At 46.4% G+C, this 17,278-nt stretch overlaps 1 protein-coding gene across 4 annotated transcripts in view; it reads left to right on the forward strand.

The window, feature by feature from the left end:
* Window positions 1–17,278, forward strand: part of PLEKHG1 (pleckstrin homology and RhoGEF domain containing G1) — a 360,323-nt gene that overhangs the window by 49,889 nt on the left and 293,156 nt on the right. The window lies entirely within an intron of this gene.

Consider the following 17,278-nt stretch of genomic DNA (forward strand, 5'->3'; position numbering starts at 1 on the left):
ACTGGAAGCGCCCGGGGAGGAGGGGAGGCTTCTCTGCGTGCATGCGGGCGACGGGGAAGCGCCGCTCGCGGGAATGATGTCTTCCCTCCCAAAGGATGCGCATTCCATGTTTTCTCCTCTGCGACCCTCCCACATCCCTCCGGGATCCAGTCCATTTCAATGGGACGTTTAAGTTGCGTCAGTGTTTCATTCATAACCTTGAGCGCTTGGGGGATTAATTGTGAGGAGCGGAACTGCAGCGCTGCACAGGTGTTTTGGCCCCACTGCAAGATGTGCAGCTCCACAAGTGCTGCACATCCACATCCACACCCAAACCCGGACTGTTGCGTGCCTGACTGCAGCATGCCTGTCCCATCGTGGCAGTCTCGGGAGAGGGATTGTGTGTCCAGTCCTGGGCTTCTGTGGATCAATCACATTTTTGAGTGACAAGTGTGCCCACCTACCAGACTGAAGGGGGGGGGGGCTCTAACAAGGGATGTGGACAAAGTATGGTTGGGGGCTGTAAGTTGCTTCACTCCAAAGGGCAGTGGGAGTCAATTGGAAAACTGAACTGCTAGGAGGCTTTCCTGCGCCTTCGCTGTGCAAGGAGTCTGCCAGCCTGATTTAATAATAGCCCCCCGCCCCCAGCCCAGGGTCTGTGGACATAAGGGCGGGAGAGAGGGTCTCCCATCTGCTGCAGTTTGAGTGGGTTGGTGGTGCAGGCGAAACTCCTTTTAGGAACTTGCTGCCTACTCTCGAAGCTTGCTACCTTCCACACATTGCTTTGCATGTTCTCCCCTCCTCGCAGCGGCCTGGACGTTGGGGGGGGGGAGCACCTGTTGCTCCAACTTTTGCCTGCTGGGGGACTTTGGGAAAGCTCGCCTAGGTCTTCAGCCCCCTAGCAGCTCTGTTTGCCCTTTTCTTCGCAGGCAGGACCTGGGCATCAGCCAGTGTTGTTCATTGTATCATCTTCGGAGGCATTGCATCATTTTTCTGCACATTCAGGGTACACACGTGTGACCTGCAGCTTGCTTGCAGATTGCTGCAGCATGTGCATCAACCAAGCGAGTTGCCCTACAAATTATATTGAAATGATCTATTCCATGGGTTTACTTTCTTGATGGGTGAACAGAAAGGGTTGTTGTATGAGCAATGCTATTGTGGAGGGGAAAGCGGTGTAAAATCAAAAGGTAATGCAATATAGCTGGGTTTTGTATAGCATGAATCCTATGTGTGAGGGTTTTTTGCACTGCAAAAGTGATAGATGCAAGGCTTTGCATTAACCCGTACCAATATCGTTGCGTTGGGCAGTCTTCTATGCCATAATTTGTTTTTCTGCCTGCCCAAATACTGAACTGAACTATCCAGTTGAACCCAGTCTTGAGGCTTCCACCAATGTGGGGTATGTTAGGTTGCTCGGAGCAAAACTAGTGGTTAAGATGCCATTTAAAACCAAAAGGCCTAGCCAGAACATCACTCGCAAGCCAGGCCTCTGATGTAATTTCCTGTGATGCCACTTCCCACTATATTACTTTAGTTAAAGGTTGCCGCCATAAGGGTCAACCAACTCCCCACTGGTAAATCTAAAAGTTGACATGCTTGGGGCCCGGTGCAGAGATGGGGTGCAGGATGTAGCATTTACAGGGAGCTGTGGAAGCACTAGGGGAACAGGGTGTGTTGCCCTTTACAGGAGGCAGGTAACACGTTAGGGAAAGGAAATGGCACACTGCCGGAAATGCACACACATGCACTCTGGGAATCACCGCCCCCCCCTCCCTCCATGCATTGGGGGAGTAGTGAGGTGGGTGTGAGTGGGGGCTGAGGGACACCTGCAGGAGAGACTGAGTCTTAGCAATTTTCCTAAAAGCAAAGAACATTTTGGGAACATAAGAATGAGCACAGAATGTTGTATTTGAAATATATGTTAGTGATTCAAACATGAAACCTTCTGCACAACTAATGCAAACTAAGCGAAATGCTCCCTTTTTTTTTTTTTTTGTTTTTTGTTGTCACAGCACCCACCCAAAAAGTAAAATGTCTGTAAAGCACGAGCCATATATATACTTCTTTGGACCATGCTTGTTTATGGATGGTTCAGGCAGTTCTGCTTGAGGGGAAATGCTTCACAGAACTTGCATATTAATTGCTCTGCCCTCCTCCTACTGTGAGTCTCCTGAAGTCTCTGTTCCTCGGGTGCTTATGAGTAATAGACTTTCGAGATTTAGCCCTGGGGGGGGGGGGGGCGTTTGGGCTGGATCTGCACTCCAGTAAGGAACATTTTGCCAGAGCGCGGCTCAGTTGCTCCGACCCAATTCCCCCCCTCACCCCCCGCCCCCCCGAGGAACACGTATGCCCCTCGACCCACTCCTATGGTTATGAGCTGGTGACTGGCTTCCCAAAGTCCACTGCTGATTCTCGGGAGGCGAATGTACAATGGGCGGCGTCCCCAGTTTCCCAGTCAACGTGATGTAGCAGGCTGCTGTGCCACTCATTCCCACACCCCCATCAGCCTTAGGGGCAGTGTTCAATAGTAGGCATCAAGGTCGAAGGTCGCGAGCTCTGCTTACCTTTTCAGGAGGCTCCTATGCAGACCCGGAATGCCTGTTTGCTGATTGTTGCTCGTAGGCTGTGGCTCTAGACTTTCAGAATTGGGATACCGGCCTTCCATGCATGTGTATCTTGCGCAAGGTCTTCCTTTTCATCATCCTATACTTTAGATGAACTATTTGAAGAGTCATTTGTCGTTATGAGCCGAGGGCAGAATTTTGATCATGTTGACGGAACTAATAATGGACCACTGCTTTTTGTTAGCCTCGTGCACTTAGTGGCATCATTGGCTGTCTGAAGATGCTGCGTCTTTGAGAAATGGCCTGTGATGTTTCTGTGGCAGGTAACGATTAATGCAGGCAGTGGTAGAAGTGTGCCAAAAAAATACAGGAACAGTGAGCCCGTGGATGGGGTATGCGGGAGAGAGCAAGCAGTTGTGGATGGGCCGTGCTGACAGCCGAGTGGATGGAACAGGTCAAATGGCATACGCTGAATTAGCACACGGAGATAGTTATTGACCTCCTCTCAGTTTATCGGAATGTTTAGAGTGCAGTCAATAACTACTGGTAGTATTGACCTCTCTCTGAACATTCTGTCTTCAAAAGCAAACGGGGAACTAACAATACACTTTCCAGTCAATATTTCTTTCAACAAGACACTTTCTCTCTGACAGGACCTCATGCTGCCTGAAACATCCAATTGAACACGTGAAAGGGAAAGTTAATACAAGGGAAAATGCATTGTCTTTCTCATAGAGAGATTGTTTCCTTTTCCATGACACCAAATGCATGCTCGCGTTAAACCTGTTTCAGTCAAACCAAGTTTGCAATTAACATGCTTCATTAATGAGATGAACTGTTATTTCATTAGTACAACATTAAGCCACATTTAATTTACTAGCTCAACACCCAGGCCATCGTGTCACCCCCGCGCCACCTGACTCGCAAGACGCCACCCTCATCCCCACCACCCGGTACAGCCATACCCGCTCCACTGTGCCTCTCCGTATCCTTCCCCCTGCTGTATATGTGTTCTGTTGTACAGCTCTGTAAAGTGCTCCGTTGCTTCTTGACGCTAGGTCCGCACGCAAGAAATACCATAATAGTGATCATCTACTTTACTGGCTATAAAAGTACCCTCGGGATGGGGGTCATTATCGCTTGGGATAATGACCCAAGCCCAAGTTATGGCCCTCTGCTTCACCTGGGACAATAACTTGGTGGTGGGTCATAATTTCTATGTTGATCAACACAGTTCCCCCGTTAACCCACAGCGCAATGGAGACCGTGGCCAAGCAGGACATCTTCCTCATTCGATTCTGCTTATATTTTAGCTTCATCATAGCATCTCTACCCTGTGGGGTCCTCTCCATCTGCCCCGTGTGAGGGTGCATGCTGACATTGATTTTCTCTCTTGCTTCATTGACATTTCATCTTTTTCCACCCTCAGTAACTTTCTCCCTGGTCTCCTCACATAGCTATGTCCGAAGCCTTTGCTATTGTCGCTCTCTTTGATATACCTGTCAATCCTTGCATGAAATATGATTTCAATGTCAATCATTTTATGTGTCCCGATAATTTACAGTATGTCTAAAAAGGCATTGTTTCTCTTTGTTATGTGCAAACCTCATGGCGTTTGTCTGCACCTCTGTGGATTGACTGTTCTGCCTCCTCGCTGGCACTGGTTTATCCAGATGAGGTTTTCTTAGTTGTGCGTGGAGCCACGGTCTGGTGATAATGTGGTGACCCCAAGCAGAAGAACACAGAGGGGAAGGTCTAAAACATTGAATATTTACAGAGGAGTCAAGGAAAAGACTTGGAGCCTGCATTCCTCACAGCACAATTATAATTTCAAGATTTGCGCGCAGGGATTTGCTTTTGTTGAGGACAACCGTTTAAAAAAAAAAAAAATTTTTTGTAGTTTTTTTTTTCCAAACCAAATGATCCTCAAAGCTAGCAATTTCCGTGCCCCCGGGACCTAACCAGCTTTCAAATAGATTATTTAAAGGTGATCCAAGATGCTAGCCTGAGATTCTGAAATTTCTCTTCCATATTATTAAGAGGGGGCAGTCCCCAGCATCTTGGAAGACCTCCTATATCATCCTTATTTTTAAGCTAGGTCAGAGCCTAAGAATTATCGCCCAATCACAATTCTGGATGTCGACTATTTTGCTGCAGCTTCTAGAGGATTGGGCGATTACAACTGGGAGAATACAAAGAGCCCACACCGGGTTTAGGAAGGGACCTGGGACAAGCCTGAACGCTTTTTTAATTAAATGTTTACAGGACATGATCCATGGGAAGCAATATGAAACCCACCTGCCTGCGGTTGATTCATCGTCCACTTTTGACCTCGTAGACCGAAATCGTTTATGGCATAAACTATGGAGCTGGGGAATCCCAGAGGGCCTGTTAAAATTGCTCTGGCACTGGTGCATTTTGGCCGCCTTACTTTTTAACTTGTATGTATCAGATGTAGGGGAATGCCTTGATTCAGTATCTTTGCCCCCCCCCACGGATAGGCACACTGAGTGTATCGTGGTTAAGCATATGAAGATGATTTTATATTAGTAGATTGTGCTAGCATTGGGTTTCAGGAACTACAGCTTTTAAGAATGATGCTGTGGAGAATCATTTTACAAATTAATTCTCAGAAAACAAAGGTCATTTCTATTCCGAATTTTAAAAGAATGAGCAGTAAAAATGAGTGCTAAATGACGTTGCATTAGAGAAAGTTAAACACTTAGTTTACCCGGGTTACCTTCTATCTAGTAGCTCAGATATAGCCGATATAAGTATAAACTGGTAGGGCTAATCACTCAAATGAAATATATAAAATGCAAATACTGCAAGTTGACTTTGCTGCCATTAATGAAGCTTTTTGTGGGGAAATGAGTGCCTAACCTTATGTATGGCGCGATCTGCAACCTGAGTAGGTACCTGATTTTATGCCCACCTTAGAAGGTGCAATATGGTGGACAGTGTTGGGATTTCTAATGCGGTCCCCACCGCCGCTATTCGTTGTGAGCTTGGACTTAATTCGCTCAAGATAACGGGTCATTGGAGACTACATTCTACAGGAACGTGCCTTGTTCCGCATCTAATACACTGTATGTCGATTTGCCCACTTTAATGGAGAAGGAGTCAGTGAAAGTGTTAAGAGACTTTGGCCTGAAAGGCAATTAAATACTGTTTAGTTGTCATTTGACCGAATCGGATTTAAAAATGGAACCCATGAGGGTAACAAAAATGCTCCAGTTGACCGATTTGGTGTAGAACGATTACTGCATTTCATGGGTATGCGAGTTTGAGACATCGTGTGGGTTAAGAGGTTGGGAGAGATGTAGCCTCTTATTTTAAATTGTCTCCATGCCCTAAGGTTAGGTGGGAGTTTGAGGTTCCACTGGAATCTCCTCCCAACGGGCAAAGTATCTCTTGGACGTAAAGGGCTCTCTGAGGAAGAGGCAAAATGTAGATTTTGTAAAGATGCAAAAACCTTACTCTCAAGCATCTCTTAGCCTCTCGTCCTTCGTTCAGTGTTTGGAGGCTAATCCATTTTAGACAATGATTTGCTAATGGGACCGCTATGGACCGGGATGATTTTGGCTCAAGTGCTTGTGTGGGCAACCAATCTTGATGACCACGGCAGTGGTAAACTTTGAGTAGTCTTCATTTAGACCAAAGGGAGTTAGTTGGGTTGCTCTTTGGTATCAAAACAATTGATGATTGCCTAGAGCCCTGTGCATATGTATTTTAGATTAAGGAACTGTTTTGCACACGCTTATATTATTTCACTGCTCAAGTAGTTTGCACATAATGATGTAATTTGGGAGGTACTGTACGTGCATGTTTTGCACATTTCTTGTACTGCACTATCTTTCTCTTTGCACAAATTAATGGCACTTGGGACATACCGTATACAAACTGGTAGAGGTTGTAATTAATTGATATTGGTAATGGTGGACTAATGTGTGAGAGATGTCGATGCTTTTTTTTAATGCAGTGTTTTCTTTAAGTATGATATATAGATTTAATTGTAATGGATTTCTGTGTCTCTTTTAATAGATGTATGATGTTTTTTGTGTATTGTCAATATATATTCTTATGATTGAATTAGTAATTTAACCAATGAACCATTAATAAGAACATATATTTACATAGGAGCCAATAAAAAGACTTGGAGCCTGCATTCCTCTCAGCCCAGTGATGAGTTCAGGGATTTCCTTTTGTTTTTCGTTTTTCTTTTGGGTCAAACTCTGCAGATAGCAAACATTAGGCTGTGGGCAAGGCTTGCATCCGGTGCTGGTAGCCTTACCTTTGGTGGTACTCTGCTTGTGCCTTCTCCGTGTCAATTAACAGGTAAAAACGTGCGTCTGAACCCTCCCCTTTGCCAACTTCATTTCTAAGGTGATGTGTTCAGGCCAGTGGCGTGAGCAGCACCTTCCATAAAGGAGAACTCTGCTATAGTGCCACCGGAAGTGAAGAAAGCATGGTGTGTTTAATATAGTACCGTTCATGCCTGAATTGTATGATGAGTGCCATGTTTTTCCTTGCGTAAAATATGGCAGGTGAGGTTGGGATCTGCAGTTTTGCATCTTAAAAATCCCTTTGATTCCAACTTCACAAAGTATGGAGTAAAAATGATCGTACTTCAAATTATTCTTATCTGGAGAACTGGTTGCATGCACCACCTGCCATGAGAGCCGTTTCGGTGCACACCCGGTTCAACATGAGACGCTGCTATATTCAGGTGTAGACAATCGCTTGGACCACTGGACCACCCCTCTCCCGTCATAAGCTGGCGGTAGTGTGTGCCACACAGAAAACGATTTAAGGATCTAAAGTCAAGCTTAGCCATGGACCCAGCTTAAATGTACATGCCGACGGTCCCGTAGAACAGCATGTTATGGTTGCCTCCGTTGGACGCCAGGATCAGCTGGGACCTTTAACCGGCCAGGTTCTGGGCTGCTTTGAAGCCTGTGCTTTTACTAGGCCACTCTAAGTTCTCCTCCTTTTTTTGTTTTGAGCATCAGCTAAATTGTATTTAGTGGAGAGTCTGTCCCTGCACAGCTAAGGTGCTTAAATATCAGACAAGAGCATGTCGCCGGGTTAGGCCAATGGAATGGAGTGAGTACTGGGAGCAGGGTATTATAGGATGCAGGCCTGGAGTATTACAATACTAAGAGCAAGATCTTGGTGTGTTATACTACCCAAGCATGGTGACAGCATTGCAGGTGATGACTCGCCATCCTCTCCGAACCCCACCCCCGCCAAACCTGCGGGTAGAAGAAGAGAAGTCATGAGATGGGGTGACATTCTGTAGAATATCCAATAACTAGTGGGGCCACACTGTTAACTTTTGGGGGAAAAGGGCCATATTTAATTAAAATATACATAAAATTCACACTTTGTCAACAGTCATTCATACCACTTAAAATCACAATTGTCATGGTTTAGCAGAGTTTTTGTTGCCCTTTTATGAAATTTGGGGGCTTAGACTACAGCCTGCTCATCCTGTTCTCACAAAAAACAAATCAAATAACCCATCTGTAAACTGGGCCTTGGCCCCTTGGCCCCTGTGCCTACCAGTGGCTTATACTCCTATATCCCTTTCCCTCACCCCCAGCGTTCGCCATCAAGACCACTGTCAAAGGGCCACCGTCCTGGGGTAAAAATAACCCTTCCTACTCCAGATCGAGAAAAAAATGGAGACCTAGGCAATTTTGTGGATGACGCTGCCCCTCCTTGGACCGTAACATTCCAATAGAATCGTTCCAGTACATGCTGTATCCTGAACAACCCGCCCAATAAAATGCAGCTCGCCCGCTATCTCTGAACTCAAAGGTATAGATTTGGGTCCAGTGCAAGAACGTGCTTCTCCCATTGGACCTAGTACCAAAAGGCCAGGTGAAGCTTGGCAACCCTTGTTGAAACGCACCCCCACGCTCCTCCAAACCTTCAACGTACATGGATATCCAGTAAGGCCAAGCATATAGGACCAGTGTAGGAATTATTGGATTTATCTGAATGGTGAATCTAGCAAAAGTCCTCCCCTTATCCCATGCCTGCACTTCCATACAATACTGTACTTGCAGTAGTCAACTACAGATGCTCGGAGAGTAACATCGGAACTCTGAAGAGCTCTGCTCACGATTGTTTTCTTTTTTTTTTTACTAAGCACATTAAACTATGATTAACAGTGGATGGTGGAAGATGCATCCATCAGTGAGTGGGCTGCTAGTGTGGCTCTGGGCCGTGTCTTGTCCCTCAAGAGATGTGAATACTGGGCGATTAGAAGTGGGAGAGGGGTGCATAAAGCTGCATGCTGTGTGCAACAATGTCTCCAATCGAGTGATCACATCGTGCATTTTCTTTCTTGTTCATTTCAGTCTTGATAGTAAAGTTTTAAACACGGATGACTTGTTCTAGACTTGAACAGAAATTTAAGATATTAACTGTAAGCTTCCATTCAGGATGGGTAGGAGGGCAAGCTACACACCTACTCTCTTGGCACAACTTGTTACTATACCAGCATTGTCAGATTGATTTATCATGTGATGTGTACATGTTTCAAGTCCTCTCTGTAACACTCTCTCGGAGTGTTATTTTATCCCTGTGCTTTTTCCAAGTCTTTCACTTGCCTGCCATAATTATACCCCTTGCATGTCCTCTATCGCTCTGGCCACTCCCCTGCCCCCGAGGGGGTGTTTACTGGAGTAAGGGCCCGATTCATGAAAAAGTGCGCATTTAGCCTGCAAAGGCCGCACACGGAGAATGATACTGCGTGAACCTGTGCACAGAATGAAAAATGCATGCTCTGCGTATTCATGGAACTGTCTGCACAAAGTAACCGTATACGCAAGTCACGGCCTGAACGCCCCCACACAAAGCAAAAACAGCCATAACCGCTACCTTTGCATGCTTCCCGGGTGCAAATACATGCACCCTTCAAACAGTGCATGGGGTCCCCTGCAAGCAGGCTTGCATCTCAGGAACCCTGCGCAGGGTCCCCTGTAACTGTTATCGGCACCCCTGACAACATGTGCAATTTCTTGCCAAGAGGTTGCACGCTCGGATCTATGAATATGTATAATTCCACGCAATAGTAGGCGTGCGATGGACTGCCTGCGACCCGTCCCTCGTAACGGCACTTTTTACCTTGTTCTTCCTCCTTTTCTGTGTTCCACCCCCGTACCCTGGCCTCTGCTCAAGCAATGCCCATGCTCTGCATGGTGTCTCGGGCAAGGCCCTCAACCTCTCGCATTGACGTGCCGAGCCTGCGCAAAGTCCACACACATGAAAACTGCCACGCAGTCGATTCCATGAATCGACAAACAGGATTTTGCACGCAGTTTGGCATGCAAAGTCTTGATTTTTTTTGGGCGCAGATAATTCCATGAATTGAGCCCTAAATGTGTTTCATTTCCTGCGTTGTATATATTCCCAGAACATTGGCATTACAACTTTGCTGGACGCCCCTACTGGTATTCTCTGGTCTCAGAGTTCTTCACACACCCCTGCACCTTTATGGTGCTGCCAACAACAATGCTCAGATTCACATCACCACAAAAGAAATAAAGCAACGCCCTCGCGCTCACAGAGAATCCCAGGATTCTGCTGCGTCATTGATCCACACGTCATTTCCTTCTGAGGATCTCCTTCTCAATTCAGCACACAAGTGTTTGTTCTTGTCCAATTCCATATGTCCAATTTTACGTTTTTGAGTGTAAAATGTGATGTTTTGCATAGACTGGGATCTTTGCCAGCTTGAAATTCAGGAGCACTGTTTGGTACCAAAACAGTAGTCGGCCCTCTATAAATTGCCCTCCTTGTAAGGCAGTGTGGTGAGGTGGGTCACATTTTTATTATAGGGTAAAATGCTTGAAAGGTTCCCTTTTCTGCATTCTTGATTTTGTGTGAAGTTTGAAACATTATTACGTTAGGCCTTTTTGTCGATTGTTGTGCTTGCTAGAGACTCAACTCAAGCTGTCTTTCTATGAGTGAATTGCAGGCCACGAGGATTAAAGTGCGGTTTCAGGGATAACTTAAAAAAAAAACACATCCACTGCCAGACGAAACAGTCGCTTGTAACTCCACTTTCACCCGGCATCTACAGGTTAAACGTGAACTGTTGTTTCAAGGGTGGTATACTACTTCTATGTGTTCGGCTCCAAACCTGAAAGGGAGAAAGACCCAGCAAGAAATGAGCGCATCTTGGCTTCTTGGGGTGGGGTGGCGGGTGAGGGGGGCTTCCTGGAAAAGCCAAGTGGGCGTAATCCCATAGAGACGCTTTCGCGCATGCACTGCCGAGGAGTTGCCGAGTTCAGGCTTGTTTGTCCAGGGCTTGTTCAAGTAGGCGTTTTAAGAGCAAGTGTTGTGTTCCTGCTGAAGGGATTCTATGTTTTACAGATACTAGAGTCTGAGTGTCACTAGAGTACACGAGAGCCATTTCAAAGGTGGCACTAAGTGGGGAAAACACTCAAGTAACAAGGACAGCGACCTGGTCCGTCACCTGCTGGGTGCAGTATTTGGTCTTTAATGCCCGGTATAGTAAATGCAGACCTTTGCAACAGAGCTAGGCAGAATGACTGCCAGTTAGGTATTGGCATGGTCTGTTGCAGTTGATTGTGACATTGTGGGAACTCAATTTAATGTCGCTCCGCCCCCCCCCCTCCTCAGTGCAATAGGTGTGATCCTGGGCAAATCACTTTATGTAGGATGTCTAAAGCATGCCTCTTAGCACTTACCTCACCTTGTGGCACCGATGACAGTCGATTGATAATGCACTGGTCTGTGTTAAGGCGGTCGTGGTGTACCTCTTTGAGGTTGATGTGAATATTCTTACCTGGCGGCTCGACTACCTTCAGGCCTTCACTGTGACAATCCCAGAAAGGTAGGAGATGGGGCAGAAGGGGGGTATGTGGGCTACATCATTTCTTTTTGGTACTGTCGAGCAGGCGGTCAGGCTGCAGGCACCATTATCCTGCTGATGCGGGTATGGCTAAGAGTCCCTGGGCTCCTTTGTTCTCGGGCAGGGTGCCGGTAGATGTAGTTTTGGTGTTGGCAGCCAGTGGCCATGAGGAAGGTTATGCCGTGACGTTTCACCAGTTCCCGGTGCTGGAGGAAGGAGTGAAGAAATGCTAAGCAGAGGGCAGCGTCCAGCCTGGCCCGCAGCAGCACAGCATCCTGGCCAGCCTTCTGGGAGAGTTTGGGATCACTCTGCTGGACTCCACCACATTGGACAACCGGGAGAGGCCACCCAGGAAAAGCAGATCACAACATTGAACCGTGGACCCTGTAATCGCGCTTGCGAAAGGTCAGAGCTGGCCCAAAAGCAGGAGACAATATTTTTTAGAGGTGATCTTAACTTCCATGTTCATGGATAGTGTGCAATCAACAGCAACGCCTAAAGATTTAAACGAATTGTGGCTGACGGGCAGAAATGTCCCCAATAGGCATTTAAGAGAGTTTTGCCTTTCCCCTGGAATCTCTTAGTAGCAAATGATGGGAACTCTAGATTAAGACTAAACCAACTATTTTCTATCTAGTACTTAATGGTGCCGAAAGACCATACATTGTAACATGGGTTACATCGTCATTGGTATCGCCAGCAAGCTTAAAAATGAAACCAGCATCATTTGCATAATCATGACAATGCATCCTCCTCAAGGGCTCAGTATTGATATATAAAGAAAGGAGGAGCGGAAAATCAAGAGCCGCGTGCGATGGCCTAATCATCAACGAATGCGGTGGGCTTAAGAGTACACTTAAACAGCGGCAGGAATTTTACTGAGGAAAGAATTGATCATCCCATCGAGGCCCTTGCCCCACGCTACTCCACCAACTTTGGAGAGGTGAGTGAAGTTGATCGCAAGTCTGGACCGTGGTGTACAGGTCCAGAAGAATCAACATGCCATGTCTTCCCAAGTGAAGGCAGGTTCTCCTTCAACTCCAAGAAAGCTGCCTCTGTGCCGATGCGAGGTCCAAAACCTGCATGGGCGTCACTGGATAATGTATGTTCCTCCGCTTGCATGCAGCGGAGGGAAGCAGTCTTATCCAATACCCTAAGAAGCAATCACACGTTGGTAATAGGCCTATAGTAAGAAGAGGCAAACTGATCCACGCAAGACTTAATGGGGTGACCTGTGCATCTTAGAGCAGTAAATGACCTTCAGCGGAGGGGTACGCGGACGGAAGACAGTCACGTTTTTAATCATGGTAAGGCCCAAAAAGCAATAGATCTGCTGTAGACTTCTCATTATGATGGTGAGTGGGGCTAGACACCCGTGGAGAGGGGTGGGGATTGTGCTACCGTCCCATTACAATAAGCTTCCAGAGCATGGTGTTCAGACCTTGGAGGAGATGTCTTGCCTCGGAAAAATGTCTGCAAATCGTCACTCCGTGACTCAGACATCAGAATAGGGGTTTCATCGTGCTTAAAAAGGGCCTTGGTGTAATGATTGGACTCCTTTGAGTGGAAAAGTCACGTTTTTTAAACATTTTAACATTTTTTGTTGTTTTAACCCCAACCACTGTTTAAGTGGAATTGTAGCAGTCACCAGAGTACAGGCCGAGGGTGGATGGAGTCCCCCCACTACCTTTAGGATGGGGAGGGCCTAGTGGAGGGAGGAGGGGATGGTGTCCTGCTCAGTGTGAGCCTATGGAGCAGAGCAACCAATCGGAGTCTCATGCTGGGCTGCAAACAATTTTTTGTTATGCTGTCTCTGGTTGTTTTGAGCCTCTCTCTGTACAACTGCATCTCAAAGTCAAAATTCCACACTGCCCAACGTTAACACATGTACCAGCAGTCAAGAAACCAGAAGCGGAGTTAGGTGAATACGCTGCTGAAATCGGTCTATTCCAATGTCTTGTTTGACACGTGAAACACATTTTCTTCTGTTAAATTGCAGATTTTGCCCATCCTGACTAGTTGCAAGGGGCCATCGAACAGCCTCCTTTGGAGGGTGCCCTAAAGGTGTTGAAGGAAGTAGGAGAGCGCCCAGAGGTGTCGCGTTGTCTCCTGTGAGCTGTACTTTGCGCTGATACACCGGCTATAAAGCTCACATCACTTCACATTCTGGTACATGATCCCACATTTGATAAAGCGAGCGGGCACTGGAGGAACATCTGTTGGGGGCAGGTGCTCACGTTGACCGAGGCGATGATCATGTCAAAATGATGGGGTTGCAGCAGATGTGGCTGTTGCCAGGCAGGTTGGGTCCTATTGGGACATCAGGCGTTTTGAGGAGGGTTCCTTGGAAAAAGTCAAGGGGGGACGGGGGAGGGGAGGAGTTTGAGATTTGTTTTGGCCTGGCGGTAGATGGACCCATTGTCTGGGCTCAGGCAGTTGAGGGGTAAGTCTGATTTTTTTTTATTTATTTATTTATTTTTTGTGTGGTGGAAGTGGTAATGATGTGTGGGAAGGAATGCGTCGGTGTTGTATGTCTGGGAGAGGGGCTACAATGGGATGGTGGTGTGAGGGCGTGGCTATCTGTGCCTCAATTCTCTAGCCTTTGAAACAAATCACCCCGTGTTTAGGGTCTATATACAGGCTGGACTTGTGCAAAATATCAGCTTGCATTCTTTAACCTAAGCAAGACTTTATTTGATTGTGTCTGTGCGTTTGTGTTGCTAAAGATGCAAAATACAGACACTGTATTTATGCTTTGGGTTCACTGTTACCGTAGAGAGTAGGCTGCCAGTGACTTGCCACCCAGCTAGCTCAGCATTTCAGCTAGCTCAGCATTTCAGCTAGCTCAGCATTTCAGGCTCTGAATTACAGTTTTCACCATAAGACGGTGCATCACTTTGAGTGACGTAGACACTGCTTTGGTGGTTTAGGGGAGAGGATGTGGATGTTGGTGGATTGTCTGGACACTGTAAATGCCTCGTACAGTGATGCCCATGTGTATTTGTGTGCTCTTAATTAAAATGTGATTTTGTTTCATGTGCCCGATTGTGAGTTAATAAAACATTGAGCCATTTTTGTTTCATTGTGTGCCAGAATCCTTTGGTTGGTGTAATGCTGGTGGTGCGAAAACAAATGATGTGTTTTAAACAAAAGCACTGCTGTACGTCGGGGAAAGCATGCAGGCCACCATCATCTGTGCCATTCGTGAGACTGTAGTCCAGGCTTGGTTTTAACGTTGCCTTCTGGGACTTGTAGTGCTGGGTGGATGATGGGGAAATCCGGAAATACAAGTCACAGAATGCATAGTGGAAACCTGGACTGGACTAGCATCTCCTGAATGGACTGGATAATGACATGTATGTGTCTCTCATTTAAGGTGCTTTGCAGACAGGAGACGATGCTAGGTTGAACGAGTTACGTTGGTTTTTGTGCTGAGTGCATGTTGGTAAGTGAAGGGTCGTACCATAAGGTTCGGGATGTAGCAGAGCCGAGTGAGTGGAACGAGGGATGGATGGCGAGCCCAAGGGGGCAGTGTGTGAGGGGACACTCCAAAACTGGTCGTGTTGGGATTGGATGGGGGATACCAATTCCTTAAGTGTGAGCTATAGTAAAGGATGCTCTAGCCTCCTCTCTATAATCCATCCATCTGTTTATCCCACACCGATTGCTCTTTGGACATAGACTGCTTTATACTGTATTCTCAGATTCGTTCCTTCCCTCGCTTTTCAATGGTCTAAACCTTATGTAAATATGTGCAAATTGAATATTTCAACTTTTGTGTTGCAACTTGTAACTGCTTCTTAAACATGCACCCATATGCCTTCGGGCAAGGTGCGCCCTACACATAATAAATACAAATACAAATAAAGGCAATGTAAGGGTCTGTAAGTGCTACAAAGGCCGGAGCAGTACATGCTAGATGGCCCTGGGGACCACCTTCTTGCCTTTATGAATCCCTCTTGGGTCCCTACCTTGCATACTCCTATTTCTAATTTGGCACAATTCCAGAGGAGCAGTTCAAGTGGAGGAGAAAAACGGGTCTTATTCAACGGTGTAATTAAGAAGGTTAATTGGAATCCAGACACTGGTGAACGGTTTCAAAATGCAGGCTCCGCCAATGCAAAGTGCATGATCTTGATATTCTAGCAACTGGACCCAGTAGAAACTATTTGTTATCTAGCCAATATGAATGGCCACCAGGATATGCTTTTACCCTTTCTTGAAGCCCTCTGAAGTGGTTGCAGGGTATCCTGTGGCTGCTATGTAAGCCACGTAAAAAGTATATATCACACCTCCCAACTCGCACACTTTGGGCTGGTGTCACGCGCCTTTCACCTGCCTAGCCTCTTAACCGCCTTGGAACCTGCCTAGCTTCCTAACCGCCTTGCAATGCATTCATTCACCTGACTAGACTCCTAACCGCCTTGATATGCATTCATTCAACCGCCTAGTCTCCTAACTGCCTTTGAATACATTCATGCACCTGCCTAGCCTTCTAACCACCTTGGAATGCATTCATTCACCCGCCTCCTAACTGCCTTGAAATGCATTCATTCACCGGCTTAACCCCTTAACCGCCTTGGAATGCATTCATCACCTGCCTAGCTTCCAAACCGCCTTGGGATGCATTAATTCACCTGCCTAGACTCCTAACCACCTTGGAATGCATTCATTCACACGCCTAGCTTCCAAACCGCCTTGGGATGCATTAATTCGCCTGCCTAGCCTTCTAACCACCTTGGAATGCATTCATTCACACGCCTAGCTTCCAAACCGCCTTGGGAGGCATTAATTCACCTGCCTAGCCTTCTAACCACCTTGGAATGCATTTGTTCCCCCGCCTAGCCTCCTAACCTCCTTGGAATGCATTCATTCACCTGCCTAGCTTCCTAACCACCTTGGAATGCATTAATTCACCTGACTAGCCTCCTAGCCGCTTTGAAATGCATTCCTTCACACACCTAGCCTCCTAACCTCCTTGGAATGCATTCATTCACCTGCCTCCTAACCGCCTTGAAATGCATTCATTCACCGGCTTAACCCCTTAACCGCCTTGGAATGCATTAATTCACCCGCCTAGCCTCCTAACCATCCTTCATTTCAATGGGCTTCCAGACGCCCAATAGCAAATTATCCTTTTTTACCCACCCTGGGGAATTGGAAGGTTGTGAATTAGGATATATTGGGTTTATGAATTATTGGCGTCTTTTTTTGCTGACATCCTTTCTCTGGAAGCCTTTTTCGATACGGTTTTCCTTTTTTTAAAAACGTTCTTTTAATCTGAAAAGGCACCCACCAACCCCATATCTACCTTACCAGCTGCATTTTGCGGCAACAAAAAAGTGGAAATACGTTCTGCAAAAAGTGATAGTTTACGTCGGAAAAAGTGTCGTATGCCACTTATTGAGTGGTTTCAGTTACTGACCGGTGAATTATTTCGATTTGTAATGTTTGAAATGGTAGAATTTAGTTTCTAAGCAGCACGTGGTGAAATAAATGTAGAACATGTTGGGATTGCATTTTGACTGTAGAGTTTGCTGCATGGAGATCAGGTCTGCATTTTTGGACCCAATGCTTTGAATTCAAAAGAGCACATCCGCTCTACAGACCTCTGGGCGGCTTTATTTTTAGAACCGATGCTGCCAGCTTTGTCACTTGAGCCCCCTCCCTCCTCTGACTCCCAGGGTTACAGGATGTCCTGTCCGACATTTTGAATTGTTACAAAAATCCGGCTATTGCCCATGTGACGGATTCCCGCTGGAAATGCCTAGTTTGCAGGCCTGTTTCTGTGCCTTAACGAGTATTTCATTTGGTTTACAAAATGAGTATTACCTGCACATTT

The sequence above is a fragment of the Ambystoma mexicanum genome, chromosome 4q (genome assembly GCF_040938575.1).
Source record: "Ambystoma mexicanum isolate Mex_15411 chromosome 4q, UKY_AmexF1_1, whole genome shotgun sequence".
Taxonomy (NCBI): domain Eukaryota; kingdom Metazoa; phylum Chordata; class Amphibia; order Caudata; family Ambystomatidae; genus Ambystoma; species Ambystoma mexicanum.